This window comes from Quercus suber, unplaced genomic scaffold (genome assembly GCF_002906115.3).
Source record: "Quercus suber isolate HL8 unplaced genomic scaffold, Cork oak 2.0 scaffold_364, whole genome shotgun sequence".
NCBI lineage: Eukaryota > Viridiplantae > Streptophyta > Magnoliopsida > Fagales > Fagaceae > Quercus > Quercus suber.
The window spans coordinates 26,296-35,385 of NW_027069816.1; positions in this window are offsets into that span (position 1 = coordinate 26,296).

A 9,090-nucleotide genomic window follows, 5' to 3' on the forward strand; every position below is an offset into this window, starting at 1 on the left:
GGGGCATGACCTAGCCTTGTATCCTAAATAATAATAATCCTCGCCATCAAGCCCTTAATGCGTCACTCTGATATATTAGTTTTGGATTCAGGCTAATAATCGAGGTAGAAAGGAGAGGAGAACATTATTTTTTTTTTTTTTTTTTTTTTTGGATAGGGAACTGTATTCATTGTATAACATGTCGATAACCAACAACCAGATCAGCTCAAAAACAGCAGTCCCTCTTCTAGAGGCAAATTTTTGTAAACAATTGTATTAGCTTGAAAGGATTATTTTGTATTGTAGCACCAGATAAGCTCCAAAATAGCAGTCCCACTTCTATAGTTTCAGGCTAAGCATAACCTTATCTAAATACTATAAACAAATAAAGGCAGTTCGAAAGCAATAATATCTAATACAATAAACTTGCAATAGCTTGCCAAAAAATGCGTATAACGCTTTGACCTGGTGAAACTAACTTGGAAACTTAAAAGGACTAATCAATCGGAACATGAAATATACACAGACTTTAGGTGATACAACATATATAAAGCTTGATCGCTACTAATGGTTATACTAGCTCTTCTAAACCTTTAGTTCATTGAATACTATGTTTGCCTTCACTTTGCATTCTCACTTCTCTTGGCTCTCTATCTTCCTATCTTTTCTTTCTAATTATCTCAGCATCTCTGATTCTAAAAATAAAAAGTGTTTGTGAGTTTTCAGTGTCTCTTTTTATTAAAAGTTTATATTATACGTGTGTAACTGTGTGTCTGATACTCACTCTAAATTTTTTTTTCAAGGCTCCCCCTTTCTTAATCGATCATTTAAGAAAATAATTCAATTAGAAATTTTATTAAATACACCATGGTTGGGACTTATATTATAGGCCATGATTGGAAATTTTATAATCCAATTGGGGGAATAAAAAAAAATACAATAGGTAATAAAAAAAATAAGAAAAGTCCTCCAATCTCAATCTATGTTCACTCCATACAAATAATTAGGTCTAATTAATGGCATGCCACGTCAAACCCACGTGGAAGGCTGTCATATTATCGACATCTTCGATTCTAAGAATAAAAAGTATTTATGAGTTTTGAGTGTCTCTCTTTATTATAAATTTATATTATACGTGTGTGAGTGTGTGTCTAATACTTACTTTAATTTTATTTTATTTTATTTATTTATTCATTTATTTTTAACGCTGCCCTTTCCTAACCGATCATTTAAGAAAATAATTCAATTAGGAATTTTATTATATACACCATGGTTGGGAATTATTTTATGCTGTGATTGGAAATTTTATAATCCAATTGGGGGAATAAAAAAAATCCAATTGTGAACAAAAAAAAGAAGAAAGTCCTCCGATCTCCATCTATGTTCACTTCACACAAATAATTAGGTCAAGTTAATTGCGTGCCAAGTCAAACCCGTGTGAAAGGTCTTCATATTCAACTAATTGGTATCTTGGTCTGTTAATAAAGAATTATCATTTGGAACGAACACTATATGTAGAAATTCTCTTTCAAAAAAAAAAAAAAAGATTACGTTAAACTAATCATGAAGGCGTCATTGTGATGACGTCAATAACTATCTAAAACAATTAGTATTTGTTAATGCAGAATAGAGTACTACAAACCAAACTTAATTGTAATTAAAAACAAACACTTGAAGGCACGATGCATTCTGACTTTCTTATTTCAAAATTGGTTGCTTATTCTTTTTTCTTTTTTCCTTTTTTAGTTTATTTTATTTATTTAGTTTATGAGAGACGGTTGGTGAAATTTTTCAGCCCAATTTGATATTTATCCAACCCTACCCTTCACATATGTAGACGCACAAGCATATGGATCAAGTTGGTTTGACAAGTTGGTCTTAAATATTTCATGCCTTTTAAAAAAATGGTTTTCACCAACTTTTAAATAATTATTTTTAGTAAAATTATTGTACTCCATATAAAATACCTAATTATATTCCTTATTTATTAAAACTAATTATAAAAATACTAACAAAAATCTTATTGAAAATTTAAAATAAATGTAATAAAATAAGCTTATGTATACGTCGATCAAGTGATATTATTTCATGCCTTCTACCCTTCATTATTTTTTTTTAAAAGATTATATATATCGAAATTTATAATTATTGCCCCCTAAATTGTGGGGGGAAAAATTTACTTCAATTATGTATAAGTGATATTATGTTATGTCAAGTTATATAAATGACTATAATGATTTTATATTATATATATATATATATATATTTTTTTTTCTTTTTCTTTTTGGTGGTATGCTCTTGTGATAGAATTCATTCCCTTTCTCTTATGTGTGTATGTTTGTTTCCATTAAAAAAAAAAAGCATATTCAACAAATAGATTCTAGAAATAAATAATTATATATTTTTAATAAAACCTTTTTATTTATTAGTATCTCATTCAACAAAAAGAATACTTTTTACTCATTTATTTTGCATTTGAGACCTGGAGATGTGAACACTATATTATTATTATTTTATTTTTAAGAGAAAGCACAATTATAGACTTTGTGACTAAGAGTTAAAAACTTATGTATCGCATTCGTCATCAATGAAAAAAAGGTTTTCATTAGTTTATATTACAGTTATATTTTCATTTCTTTGAACACAACAATCCATATGCATCCAAAATTTGATGTTAACGTACGACCATCATCACATCGTAGAAAATGAAAATCAAGGTCAACGATCTTAATTTTGTTTTAGTTAAAACAAACATAATTAAATTATAATTTTATGCAAAGCTTTCAGTGCATTGGACATATTTGTCACTAGTTTGATAAATATTTGGAACCAGGGGCATGACCTAGCCTTTTATCCTAAATAATAATAATCCTCGCCATCAAGCCCTCAATGCGTCACTCTGATATATTAGTTTTAGATTCAGGCTAATCACCGAGGTGGAAAGAACAGGAGACCATTATTATTATTATTATTATTTTGATAGGGAACTGTATTCATTGTATAACATGTCGATAACCAACAGCCAGATCAGCTCAAAAACAACAGTCCCTCATCTAGAGGCAAATTTTTGTAAACAATTGTATTAGCTTGAAAGGATTATTTTGTATTGTGCACCAGATAAGCTCTAAAATAGCAGTCCCTCTTCTATAGTTTCAGGCTAAGCATAACCTTATCTAAATATTATAAATAAACAAATAAAGGCGGTTCGTCGGCCCAATATTATTGCTTTCTCTAACACAATCAACATGCAATAGCTTGCCAAAAAATGCATATCACGCTTTGACCTAGTGAAACTAACTTGGAAACTTAAAAGGACTAATTCATCGGAACATGAAATATATACAGTCCTAGGTGATACAGCATATATGAAACTTGATCGATACTAATGGTTATACTAGCTCTTTTAAACCTTTAGTTCATTGAATAATATGTTTGCCTTCCCTTTGCATTCTCACTTCTATTGGCTCTCTATCTTCCTATCTTTTCTTTCTAATTATCTCAGCATCTCCGATTCTAAGAATAAAAAGTTTTGGTGAGTTTTGAGTGTCTGTTTTTTTATAAGTTTATATTATACGTGTGTGAGTGTATGTTTGATGCTCACTCTAATTTTTATTAAGGCTCCCTTTCTTAATCGATCATTTAAGAAAATAATTCAGTTATAAATTTTACTATATACACCACGGTTGGGATTTTATTATAGGCCATGATTAGTACTTTTATAATCAAATTGGGGGGGGGGGGAGAGGGGAAATCCAATAGGGAACAAAAAAGAAGAAAAGTCCACCAATCTCCATCTATGTTCACTCCATGCAAATAATTAGGTCTAATTAATGGCATGCCACGTCAAACCTTGTGGAAGGCTTTCATATTATAGGCATCTCCAATTCTAAGAATAAAAAGTATTTGTGAGTTTTGAGTGTCTCTCTTATTATAAATTTATATTATCGTGTCTGAGTGTGTATCTGATGCTCACTCTAAATTTTTTTCCTAGGCCCCCCTTTCTTAATCGATCAATTAAGAAAATAATTCAATTAGGAATTTTATTATATACACCATGGTTGGGAATTTTATTATACACTATGATTGGAAATTTTATAATCCAATTGGAGGAATAAAAAGAATCCAATTGTGAACAAAAAAAAGAAGAAGTCCTCCGATCTCCATCTATGTTCACTCCACGCAAATAATTAGCTCTAGTTATTGCATGCCAAGTCAAACCCGTGTGAAAGGCCTTCATATTCAACTAATTGGTATCTTGGTCGGTTAGTGAAGAGTTATCATCTGAAACGAATACCATAGGTTGAAACTCTCTTTCAAAAAAAAAAAAAAAAGATTACATTAAACTAATCATGTAGGCATCATTGTGATGACGTCAGTGACAATCTGAAACAATTAGTATTTGTTAATACAGAATAGAGTACTACAAACCAAACTGATTGTAATTAAAAAACAACACCCGAAGGCATGATGCATTCTGACTTTCTTATTTCAAAATTGATTGCCTATTCTTCTTTCTTTCTTTTTTTTTAGTTTATTTTATTTATTTAGCTTATGAGGGAGGGTTGGAGAATTTTAGCCCAATTTGATATTTATCCAACCCTACCCTTCACAGATGTAGAAGCACATGCATATGGATCAAGTTGGTTTGACAAGTTGGTCTTAAATATTTCATGCCTTTTAAAAAAATGGTGGTTTATCACCAACTTTTAAATATTATTTTTAGTAAAATTATTATACTCCATATAAAATACCTAATTATATTCCTTATTTATTAAAAACTAATTATAAAAATACTAACAAAAATCTTATTGAAAAATTTTAAAATAAATGTAAAAAAAATAAGCTTATATATTACGTCGGATCAAAGTGATATTATTTCATGCCTCTACCCTTCATTATTTTTTTAAAAATAGAAGTATATATATTGAAATTTAATTAATTGCCCCCTAAATTGTGGGGAAGAAAATTTACTTCAATTATGTATATGAGTATTATGTTATGTCAAATTTATATAAATGACTATAATGAATTATATATATATATATATATGTTGGATAATTATATATTTTTAATACAACCTTTTTAATTTATTAGTATCTCATTCAACCAAAAAGAATACTTTTACTCATTCATTTTGCATTTGAGACCTGGAGATGTGAACACTATATTATTATTTTTTATTTTAAGAGAAAGCACAATTATAGACTTTGTGACTAAGAGTTAAAAACTATCGTATCGCATTCGTCATCTACGAAAAAAAGGTTTTTCATTAGTTTATATTACAGTTATATTTTCATTTCGTTGAACACTACCAATCCATAATGCATCCAAAATTTGATGTTAACATACAACCATTATCACATCGTAGAAAATGAAAATCAAGGTCAACGATCATAATTTTGTTTTAGTTTAAAACAAACATAATTAAATTATAATTTTATGCAAAGCTTTCTGTATATCGACGTATTTGTCACTAGTCTGATAAATATTTGGAACCAGGGGCATGACCTAGGCCTTGTATCCTAAATAATAATAATCCTCGCCATCAAGCCTCAATGCGTCACTCTGATATATTAGTTTTGGATTCAGGCTAATCATCGAGGTGAAAGGACAGGAGACCATTATTATTATTATTATTATTATTTTGATAGGGAACTGTATTCATTGTATAACATGTCGATAACCACAACCAGATCAGCTCAAAAACAGCAGTCCCTCTTCTAGAGGCAAATTTTAATTTGTAAACAATTGTATTAGCTTGAAAGGATTATTTTGTATTGTGCACCAGATAAGCTCCAAAATAGCAGTCCCTCTCCTATAGTTTCAGGCTAAGCATAACCTTATCCAAATACTATAAATAAATAATAACAATAAAGGCGGTTCGTCAGCCCAATAATTATTGCTTTCTCTACACCATCAACATGCAATAGCTTGCCAAAAATGCGTATGACGCTTTGACCTAGTGAAACTAACTTGGAAACTTAAAAGGAGTAATCGATCGAAACCATGAAATATACACAGACCGTATGTGATACAACATATATGAAGCTTGATCGCTACTAATGGTTTTACTAGCTCTTCTAAACCTTTAGTTCATTAAATACTATGTTTGCCTTCACTTTGCATTCTCACTTCTCTTGGCTCTCCATCTTCCTATCTTTTCTTTCTAATTATCTCGGGCATCTCCGATTCTAAAATAAAAAAGTTTTTGTGAGTTTTTTAGTGTCTCTTTTTATTATAAGTTTATATTATACATGTGTGAGTGTGTGTCTGATACTCACTCTAAATTTTTTTTCAAGGCTCCCCCTTTCTTAATCGATCATTTAAAAAATAATTCAATTAGAAATTTTTATTATATACACCATGGTTGGGAATTTTATTATAGGCCGTGCTTGGAAATTTATAATCCAATTGGGGAATAAAAAATAATAAAACAATAGGGAACAAAAAAAAGAAGAAAAGTCCTCCAATCTCAATCTATGTTCACTCCATGCAATAATTAGGTCTAATTAATGGCTTGCCATGTCAAACCCGTGTGGAAGGCTGTCGTATTGTCATCATCTCCGATTCTAAGAATAAAAAGTATTTATGAGTTTTGAGTGTCTCTCTTATTATAAATTTATATTATACGTATGTGAGTGCGTGTCTGATACTTACTCTATTTTATTTTATTTTTATTATTTATTTTTAACACTGCCCCTTTCTTGACCGATCATTTAAGAAAATAATTCAATTAGGAATTTTATTATATACACCATGGTTGGGAATTTTATTATATGCTGTGATTGGAAATTCTATAATCCAATTGGGGGATAAAAAAAATCTGATTGTGAAAAAAAAAAAAGAAGAAAGTTCTCTGATCTCCATCTGTGTTCACTCCACGCAAATAATTAGGTCTAGTTAATTGTGTGCCAAGTCAAACCCGTGTGAAAGGCCTTTATATTCAACTAATTGGTATCTTGGTCTGTTAATAAAGAGATATCATTTGGAACGAATGTCATATGTTGAAACTCTCTTTCAAAAAAAAAAAAAAAAAAAGAGACTACGTTAAACTAATCATGAAGGCGTCATTGTGATGATGTCAGTGACTATCTGAAACAATTTGTATTTGTTAATGAAGAATAGAGTACTACAAACCAAAACTTAATTGTAATTAAAACAAACACTCGAAGGCACGATGCATTCTGACTTTCTTATTTCAAAATTGATTGCTTATTCTTTTACTTTTTTTAGTTTATTTTATTTATTTAGTTTATGAGGGAGGGTTGGTGAAATTTTTCAGCCCAATTTGATATTTATCCAACCCTGCCCTTCACATATGTAGAAGCACATCCATATGGATCAAGTTTGGTTTGACAAGTTGGTCTTAAATATTTCACGCCTTTTAAAAAAATGGTTTTCACCAGCTTTAAAATAATTTTTTTTTGTAATATTATTATACTCCATATAAATACCTAATTATATTCCTTATTTATTATAAAATAACTATAAAAATACTAATAAAAATCTTATTGAAAAATTTAAAATAAATGTAATAAAATAGCTTATATATACGTCGGATCAAGTGATATTATTTCATGCCTTCTACCTTCATTATTTTTTTTTTTAAAAAAAGTATATATATTTGAAATTAATTAATTGCCCCCTAAATTGTGGGGAAAATTTGCTTCGATTATGTATAAGTGATATTATGTTATGTCAAGTTTATATAAATGACTATAATTAATTTATATATATATATATTATATATTTTTGGTGGTATGCTCTTGGGATAGAATTCATTCCCTTTCTCTTATGTGTGTATGTTTTGTTTCCATTAAAACAAAAAAAAACATATTCAAGAAAATAGATTCCTAGAAATAAATAATTATATATTTTCAATAAAAACCTTTTAAATTTATTTGTATCGCACTAAACCAAAATGAATACTTTTTACTCATTCATTTTGCATTTGACACCTGGAGATGTCAACACTATATTATTATTATTATTATTTCATTTTTAAAAGAAAGCACAATTATAGACTTTGTGACTAAGACTTAAAAACTTTCGTATCGCATTCGTCATCAATGAAAATAGAGGTTTTTTACTAGTTATATTACAGTTATATTTTCATTTCTTTGAACACTTCCAATCCTTAATGCATCCAAAATTTGATGTTAACGTGCAACCACCATCACATGATTCACATCGCAGAAATGAAAAGCAAGTCAACGATCTTAATTTTGTTTTAGTTTAAAAACATACATAATTAAATTATAATTTTATGCAAAGCTTTCTGTGCATCGGACGTATTTGTCACTAGTTTGATAAATATTTGGAACCAGGGGCATGACCTAGCCTTGTATCCTAAGTAATAATAATCCTCGCCATCAAGCCCTCAATGCGTCACTCTGATATATTAGTTTTTGGATTCAGGCTAATCATCGAGGTGGAAAGGACAGGAGACCATTATTATTGTTATTATTTTGATAGGGGGCTGTATTCATTGTATAACATGTCGATAACCAACAACCAGATCAGCTCAAAACAGCAGTCCCTCTTCTAGAGGCAAATTTAATTGAAAACAATTGTATTAGCTTGAAAGGATTATTTTGTATTGTGCACCAGATAAGCTCCAAAATAGCAGTCCCTCTTCTATAGTTTCAGGCTAAGCATAACCTTATCCAAATACTGTAAATAAATAAATAAACAAATAAAGGCGGTTCGTCAGCCCAATAATTATTGCTTTCTCTAACACAATCAACATGCAATAGCTTGCCAAAAAATGCGTATGACGCTTTGACCTAGTGAAACTAACTTGGAAACTTAAAAGGACTAATCGATCGGAAACTGAAATATACACAGACTGTAGGTGATACAACATATATGAAAGCTTGATCACTACTAATGGTTATACTAGCTCTTCTAAACTTAGTTCATTGAATAATATGTTTGCCTTCCCTTTGCATTCTCACTTCTCTTGGCTCTCTATCTTCATATCTTTTCTTTAATTATCTCGGCATCTCTGATTCTAAGAATAAAGTTTGGTGAGTTTGAGTGTCCGTTTTCATTAGAAGTTTATATTATACGGGTGTGAGTGTGTGTCTGATGCTCACTCTATTTTTTTTT